General features: G+C 37.4%; 1 pseudogene across 1 annotated transcript; it reads right to left on the bottom strand.

The window, feature by feature from the left end:
- Window positions 1-4,009: 4,009 nt before the first annotated feature.
- Window positions 4,010-8,819, bottom strand: LOC308422021 (growth hormone-inducible transmembrane protein-like; annotated as a pseudogene). The gene is made up of 2 exons: window positions 8,767-8,819; window positions 4,010-5,030 (listed from the first exon to the last, which is right to left on the bottom strand). The product of its transcript is annotated as a growth hormone-inducible transmembrane protein-like (transcript).
- Window positions 8,820-9,292: the final 473 nt, after the last annotated feature.

Below are 9,292 nucleotides of genomic sequence, written 5' to 3'. Positions count from 1 at the left end.
GGGCTATACTCTGCCAGTTGTCTAAAATAAAATCAACCAGTGCCAAATAGCATTTAGGGAGAACTGAGTCATTTAATAAAATGACATGGAAATAACCCAAAATTTGAAATAGTGCTGGGTATTTCATATATATACAATAATAAAAGTAAGCCCTTCTTGATGTATTTTTAAGTTTCTCCATTGTTAAATTGGTATCCCAACCTTCATGCTATTTCTTCAGTGAACACTCATAATGACAGTCAGTATTTTTATAATAGCAGATTACTTTTCACTACCATACGTGACCAAGCCACCTCAGGGAGCCAGCAGGGTTTCAAGCAAGGGAATGAGGATTGAAAAAGAAAAAAAGAACAATTAGACAAAATTATAGCATAACTCTAGCCCATACTGAGGCTGAAGAGGGTTTATTTCTCTCCAGCCTGCTTTTATATTGAAAACAAAGTAGTCAAGCAAAGTAGTAAACAAGGAGATGGTACTAGATAGTAAAATAAAGTTAGTTAGTAAAGTAGCAAGAAAAGAGATAACATAAGATACTAATAAAGCAAAGTAGTAAGGAAAGCCTCATGGTCCTAACTTCTTATCTGAGCCACTTTCTTGTCCAAGCCTAGTGACACATTCCAAATTTTTAGAAGTGGCACCAAAATCTCTCAACACATAAGAATAATGTGTCAACAAAATCCACATTGAATTACTTTGTCATATGTGGGTACACTTTATTTTAAATATATATGGAATCAACTATTTATGTCCTTTTGACTCAGCCATGTACTGTAATTGTTTGAGACCATTCTAACTGTTTTTGTAAATGTCCTAAGCTCATCTTAAATCTTTTCTGTTAAATCCTAGAGTCATATTTTACTCACCAATTCTCTACTAGAATGTGATTTATGATCCTGATCTGGATTCAGATGTGATGGAGAAGTTTTCCTAGCATGCATGAAGATCTACGTTGAACCCAACTCAACAAATAAAATAAAGCAAATCCTACACTGGGAACTGTATGACATTATTAGAAGTATTGTGCTGAAGACACTCAGGAATGTAACTGTCTATCCCAACACAGTTGCCTGTGAATAGGGGTAAATATGGCTCCATATATTTATCTGTTTTATAGTGTTTCAAGCATGAGTCCTATGATTGTGAGCCTTTGACATATAGAATATTCTAGCCTCATTCAGCTACTTTACCTCTAGCTTTCTACTTCTAACCCAAAGAACTGGCTTCCTGCAGCCTGCAACATATTTCCTTAAATGCTGCATTCTTATATACATGCAATGCAGCTTTGGATTTGTTTCCCTCTGAGCAACAACATTACCAGCTAAAATGTAGTGTTTGTCCCTAATATTCTCTTTTGTGAGCCATTTTCAATGCCTTTTATACCTGTTACACATTCACATGTCTGTTTTCATCTGGTTAATTTATTTAGTAGGCAGTTACATGTACTCACATGCTTTGAAACTCATCTGGGATTCTCAGACTTTCTGAAGGTTTGTATTTTTATTGCGTGTGTGTGTGTGTGTGTGTGTGTGTGTGTGTGTGTGTCTATCTGTCTGTCTGTCTGTCTCTCTCTCTCTGTCTCTGTCTCTGTCTCTCTATGTCGGTCTCTGTGTGTATGTGACCTTATGTGTGTTGTTGTTGTTGTTGTTGTTGTTGTTGTTATATTAGTTGTTACAATGAATTTATCTCCTTCATGTAGCAAAGGTCACATGGTCTGCTAGAAGCACAGTATTGGACATCATTTCCGGTGGACTCACTCTTACAGTGGACTCTTCTGTCACCCAGCAGATCATCCTTTCCCTTCTGTATTCAGTGCTCTCCTTCCTAAGCCCACACAGCTCCTGATGGTTTTATCATCTGTAAGGTATTTCCTTTTCAATAACTGTCATATTAATAGGATATATATTTTCTTTCTTGGCCATCTCCTATATTGCATTCTGTTTCCTGAATCCAGGTGCAGAAACTATAGCAATTAATATTAACCTGAATTTGATTATTTGGTGCTTCAGCATTTCGTGGGATTATGTTGACTTGGTAATTTGATTGCTATGCAGATGTGAACTGTACTGATTACATTAAAATATGTAAAGGAAATGAGGAAATATTATCAGACAACACGCAAAATGGTACTCAATTCCCTCCTGCTTAGCACATCCTCCAGGAGAGAATGAGTGCTAAGGATCATGAAGGCTCCCTACAAGTTTTTCTGCAGCTGTTTTCTGTATTAATATGGTTACAACTCCTTTCTATATGCCTGTACTTTTTTACCTAGATTTAAATGTTCTTAAATGTCCTATGTGTTCATATAAAAGTAAATTTATAACTTCACTGGCTATTGGGATAGAAAACATGTTAATAAATAAAGGCACAGAGCTGAAGACCATTCAGCAGTTCAGAGCCCTGGCTACTTACACTTCCAGAAGACCGAGTTTCCATTCATGGCTTCTACCAGCAGCTCACCTATGTCTGGAACTCTAGTTCCAGGGATCACATGACCCCTTCTAGAGTTTCTAGCAATAGACGTATATGCAGACAAAACACAAACATACTTCATTTTCTTAAATAAAACTCAAAATAAGTTAGGATGCATTAGAGTTTGGCTCAGGGTTTTTGTGGCTTGATGACTTAGAATCCTTTGTCTATGTGTTCAAGTGTGGTCTAGCTAGTTATATGGTCTCTCTGACCCGTCCCCCTTGGTTATAGAGGAACCTCTTGCTGGTTTTCATAGAACCTACATGGATTTGAATCCCCTCCACCAATGCATTGTTCTTTTTTTTTTTTTTTCATCTCTCCTAGCATAGGTAACTTCCTGCAGGCTACAAATGAGCACCACTGCCACCCTAATCACCCATGCAGATCACAGCAACTTAGAACAGTGTGCTACAAGCTTGACGTTTGGAGCAAGGTTACTAAAAATAGAAGGCAGTGTTCAATTTGTTCTTCATTGACAGGTAGATCAGAGATTACAATTGACATGGCTTGTGATATTTATTCAGAAGCTGGGAAACTTATGGAATTACTAGGTTTGTTGACCCAGTGGTTTCTGGGGATTTGCTGTCTTCATCTCCTATCTTGCCATAGGTATAGTAGGCATATAGATGCATATTGCCTAGCCCAACTTACACAGGCTCTGGAAATCTAAACTCCAGCCAAACACTTTACCCACTGAATCATCTCTCTTGGCTAATAACTATATTTTAATTAACTAGTTTTACAATATAATCTCTTTAGCCTTGATTAGATAAAGTCAATTATCCCAATCAGGGAATGATCACGTGACAATCATTTCCAGATGGGGAAACATGTTGTTCAGGGCACCCATGTGAACTTTCTGTGTTTAAAAATGACTGTTTTTAGTCTGTTCTGAAATAAAGCTCATCATATGTCACCTGACACTACTTTTTCTTGAATAATTCCTATGTCCATCTTCCTGTAGTCATACATTGCAATCTCCCCCCTCCCTTTTTTTGTCCTAAAACACAACAGGCAATTAGCTATTAACTAACAGTCCACAACTTATTCCCCAGAGATTTTTCTGGTAAATCCTCTCACTTAGCTCTTAAGCAAATTGATAAAGATCCCTCTGCCTCTGTCATAGATGTACAATAGTCAGACTTGTTTGTCACTGAGTCTCCATTTGCATGCTTTGACACACATTGTATCTGTTTGGTCAAATACAACATCCACTGGCCAAATATGGCTATGGACCATCTGAAACATTGTGTACACATATGTGCCATATTTAACTTGAAAAAAGTAAAACCTATGTAAAATAGTTTACACTGCTTCTTTCTTTCTTTCTTCTTTCTTTTTTTTTTTTTGGAAGACAATTATTGCATTTCTTCTCTGAAAGAAAAGTTGGGCCTGAAGGGTCACAGTACGGAACATTTTAAACATAGCGAGAGGTTATCTTCTAAACCTCAAGGAATTCCAATGATGCAAACTATAATGACCATCTGCTCCTAGTAGACAAGCAAGACATCACTGAGCAGAAACACCACAAGAGGTAATTTCATTTCTTTCTGTTGCTTTCAGTTAGTAACATAGTTGCAACTCGAATAAATATATTTAATGTATCCATGCAGATTGTCAACATCAAATTGATGGGTCATACTTTTGACCTTCATACAGGAGTGTCATTTCTGCACGTTTGACTACTTTCTGATTGTCATATAAAAGGAACATGCTGGGAAGAACTAATCTAACATACATGGCCACTGAGTACAGAGAGGCACCAACCACAGAGGTAGGGGGAAGAAACATAGATCCCAGTGAAGACTCAAAGACAAGACCCAGTCCAACTCTCAGGAGTGCTCCCATGTTCAAAAACTTCTCACTAGGTGCACACATAGCCACAGTAGCGAGGCTTCCCATAAAACTGGTAGTGTACCATGCAGCTCTCAGAAGAGGCACCCCTAAGATTGTCAGAGGAGGATCAACTGCACCCATCACACCAGAATGGAGCATCCAAGCGAGATGCTTTGGGCTTGGGCTCTGCTTATATGATATTGCCTATACTAGCGTTCCAGCTCTAATCATGCCTGGAAAGGTTGTACCAATTGTCACCCAAGAGCCTGTCATCAGGAAGCTCATGAGAGCAGGTGTTTTGGCTACTGCCAAGGCAGACCAAGCTGTTAAACCAATACTTCCTGCTGAGTACATGTAAGGATAATAAATTCTATTTTACATACTGAGGACAAATTACAGCCTTTTTAATAGCTCCAATCTCATTAGACATTCCCAAGTCATAGTAGCACAGTGCTCCAAGACCAACAGCTGCTCCTCTATCAACAAACCACCTTCCCATCTTATCAATTTTAAAGACTTTTTCCATTGATGGTTCCAAGGTTACCTCTTTCAGTTCTTGGCCAGTTTCCCAACAGTGAGTCCTAATTCTTGCCTTGATCGCATATTCCCTGGTGGGTATCAAGAGCCATTGGTTCTTTGCAATGGAATTCTTCACAAGTGCAGAGGCCTTGCTGGTGAAAGTGAACTGAAAAACCCTGGAAGGAAGTGTCTGGAGACACATAAGCCTTGCAACACGGTGTATGATACACCAGTTTACTAATCAGATCTGAAATGCTCAGCTTAGGTCACCTTTACCACGGAGCTCCCTTCTGGGCCACCTAAACCAAGAGCGTTCAACTGCCCCCTGCCAACTCTGTTTATCTGCAACCCTGAGACTCTTACACTGGAAATTCAGATACCACTTTATGCCTCAAATAAAGCAACGAAAGTTTACCCTTCCTCTGCTTATTATGTTAATTTGCGTCCATAAATGCTGCTCTTGTGATATGCTCAGTATTTAGTACGGGACTACAGAAATAGTTACACTGAGATGGCAGAATTTTCTGTTCCCACGTTTCCATCATCCAAGTTGGTTCTCTAAATAAGAAGTCTATTTTGCTGCTCCACCTACTTTGTAGTAAAATACATTAAAAAGAAAGTTTTTTTTTTCTCTCCCCTAATTTGGATACCTTTTTATCCAATGTTTGCAAATTACAATCAAACCAGTTTTACTATATTTAACCCTCTATTATTTAACAGACCCTCATCCTGTATCATATATTGCTGCCATCACACTTTGACAAGTTCTATTTTTCTGAGTACTGTTACTTTGACCTATGTAGACTCTTCTGTTATTTCTTGTTGTACACTCTTTATAATCTTGTTCTAAAGAATGAATCATCAGCTGTAGTCTAGTATGTTAAAACACATTTACCATACATTTTACCCATATATAATTTTGCTTTATATAATATAGAACTTTGATACATGCTAATTCTTGGGCACACAAAATTTAAAATGATTTTTATATGTACATAAATACACATATAATTTATATACATATACACACACATACATACATACATATTTACATGCATGCATCAAGTTCTTCATGAAGCGTGTTCTGAGGAATTCCAGTTCACTCTGAGGAAAAGGAAGTGTCCTGAATTGGTGATGCAGAATGATTTCTGTGGGAATTGGCTAAAGTTACCCAGGTGATAAAACCAAAGATTAAGTAGGAAGGGCACCAATCTTTGCTACAGTAGCTGATAATCATAAAGATTTATTCTGAGATTTCTGGTGTGACAATTTGATATCTGGATGATAAGGCCTAAGTTTAGCTGCAAGTCACTGGCCTTCACCCCAAGGCTTGGCTTTCATTAGTTTGTTTCTTATAATTTTTCAGGAGGTACCAATCTAAACTAAACTAAATTGCCATAGCAATACAGACTCTGGAAAAATATAGAAGAAATGAAATCTCAAAAAACATAAACTGAACACTGAGTGTTTCTTTCCCATAGGTAACATGAAAGAGACATTTGACATAGCATCTTCTGGAAAAGGCTGAAAGTGGCTGGAAATTCAACCCTGAGTGAGGACTATTTGCATAATGATGCAGTTAGGAGTTAAGGATAGGACAGAGGACCCTGTGCTGAAATGCTGGGTCTTATTTGCTTTAAATGTCTTCCAGCACATTTGAGGGACTACTGAGCTTTTCTAGTAGCTGGATGAGATCCTTTGTAGAAGAGAAAGAGAATTAAAGGGATGGATAAGGTAACTTTCATCACTCAAATATCAAAAATAAAGTTAGACACTTTGACAGCTTAATTCATCTTTCCATTTCAAGACCAAGTGTTATATCCACACCAAACCAACCATAAATCCTTTGATCAACAATGGGGTCTTACCTGAAAGATATACTGGAACAATGGTGGAACAATGCTTGTAGGAGTAACTGATCAATAACTGATTTGACATAAGGTCCACTCTATTTGATGGAATCCATACCTGGCACTGTCCAGGATCCAGAGATTAGATATACTAGGGACCTAGAATAGAACCAAAGATATATGTATGTGTGTGTGTCTGTGTGTCTGTGTGTCTCTGTGTGTGTCTGTGTGTGTATACATGTGTGCATTACATATATATAATATTGTATGTAAAAACATATACATGTATATAAATATATAAAATGTATTTATAAATTTATATAAACATTAAATATAATTATACATAAATTATATCCATATTTCTAATGACACTCCACTGTAGTCTTAGATAAGAACCTTGCTCTGTTATCATCAGAGAAGCTTCTTCCTGTAGCAGATGGTCACACATACAGAGACTCACAGCTAGACATTATGCAGAGAGTAATGTTTATAAAGGACATCTCCATCAAATCCTTCCCCTCAGGCTCAGGGAACCTCACTAAAGGGGAGACAAAAAATTGTGTAGATAAGGGGCAGAAAGAATGAAGGACATCAAGAATAAAGTCCCCTCAAATCAACATGACGAAAGCTCACATGAATTCACAGAGGCTGAGGCAGCATTCACAGGATCTATACAGGTCTCCACCCGGTCTTCTGCTTATGGCTTCCAGTGTAGTGTTTCTGTGAGATTCATCAGTGTGCAAACCAGTGGCTTTCCAGTTCTTGTGCCTTCCTGGGCTCCTTTTCTTCTGTTTCTTTGTCCTGTCTAACTCAGATGTGATAGTTTTATCCTATATTTTATTTTGTTGTATTTTACAAAATATTTCTTAGAAGACTGTAATGTTTTAATGAGAGACTGAAAGCAGTGAATCTGGATGGGAGGGGTAGTGGAAATGAACTGAAATATAGATGGAGGGGAATCCATTATCAGGATAAATTATATACTGAAAAAATCCATTTTTAATTTTTAAAAAAGTAAACCTATCAGGGAAACAGCTTCAGACTTGTTTGGGATGTGCTCATATGAGATATTTAGTGTCCAGAAAACAATTGCATTTGGGAGAAAGATAAATTCACCTTCAGTGAGGGACAATAACCACATTCACCATCTCAAAGGAATTTCACCTGCATTAATAGATGAAAACTCACATGTGAAGCCAGAAAAGCTCGCGTGGAATAATGCAGTGTACAAGGCTTGAAAAGAAGAGAATATTGACATCTGTCTCTGGGCCAAGTTTGGGTGCCCTGGAGTAACATCATACACTGATTGGCTTCAAAATGAAGTGCAATGGTTGTACATATCTTTAGATTCCAAAAGGCCATGTTCAAAGTTTCTGCTGATCTGTTCCTGGCTAGGGCTTTTTTTTTTTTTTCTGTATGCCATGAGACTTCCATCTTTCATAAACCTTCAAATAAGATGCAAAATCAATTCAAATGTATCTGAATAGTTCTCTTAAGGAAGCAACTTACAAAGTATCAGAACCCCACTCCTAAAATGCCAATGATTTTTAATTACTTCTATAAAGTTTAGCTGAATATAGTCAGAATAGATGTTTTGGAATTTTAACATATTTTTTGAGGGGAACACAAAAATTTAGTCTATAATAAATAGAGTAAGACTCAGAAAATATTAGAGGCCGACATGCTGTGAAATAACAGTAACAGGTACAGAAATTAAAATTCAACAGAAAACAAAAGCAAATTAAAGCATGCAAAGATTTGAATAGGCATGTATCCAAAGATAACGTGCAAATAGTCAACAGCTTATAAAATGGTCTCCAAAACCACCGTGTACTAGGTAGACATAGCAAAACCAAAATGAGAAAACTCCTTTGGATATCAATGGAGATTGCAAGTACAATCATTTTAAGAAGGAAGAACGACAGGAAAACAAGAAAGCAGAGAAGGAGGAGAAAAGGAGCAATCACTTGGGTAAACTGGGATTATTCTGCTACACTATGAGAAGAAATTGTTACTGCCACTGTAGAGGATTGGGTGATGATTATTCAAATATAACTGCTATGTTCTGCCACAATTCTACTTGTCAGAATACCACACCAAACTGAATCCAAAGTCAGGAAGAGATATGGGCCTGTTTGTGCTCATTGCGGCATCAGTTACAACAGACAGAAGTCAAGTTGGGATCTTAAACTATAGGCGTAAGGTAAACAAAGTATGATAGGTATTTACAGTGGAACACAATTTATCCTTAATGCTGTGGGAAACTGACTTTGACTGCTGTGAGAAATAACCTTAAAGACATCCCCCTAAATGGAATGGACCCAGTGAGACGAATACCATACGATCTTCAGAGCATTCAAATTCATAAGTACAGGTTGAAAATGTCACAGTCAGGTGAGAAGCAAGCTATAAAACCAGGTACTTGCATCTAAGCAGGTACAGAGCTTCAGCACAGAGAGATAAAAACATTCCTGAGACCAAACAACCATGGGAATATTCTTGATATCACTAAATTCAAATTGTAACACACTTAGGCTAGTAACTCGTGTGTTCTATGGTTTGTCATAATTTAAAAAATTAAATAAATTATTAATTGCAAATGTTGTTTCTGTGAAAAA

This window comes from Micromys minutus (genome assembly GCF_963924665.1).
Source record: "Micromys minutus genome assembly, chromosome: 6".
NCBI classification, from domain to species: Eukaryota; Metazoa; Chordata; class Mammalia; order Rodentia; family Muridae; genus Micromys; species Micromys minutus.
Note: the sequence above shows the minus strand (reverse complement) of the source record. Positions and strands in the feature narration are given on the sequence as shown.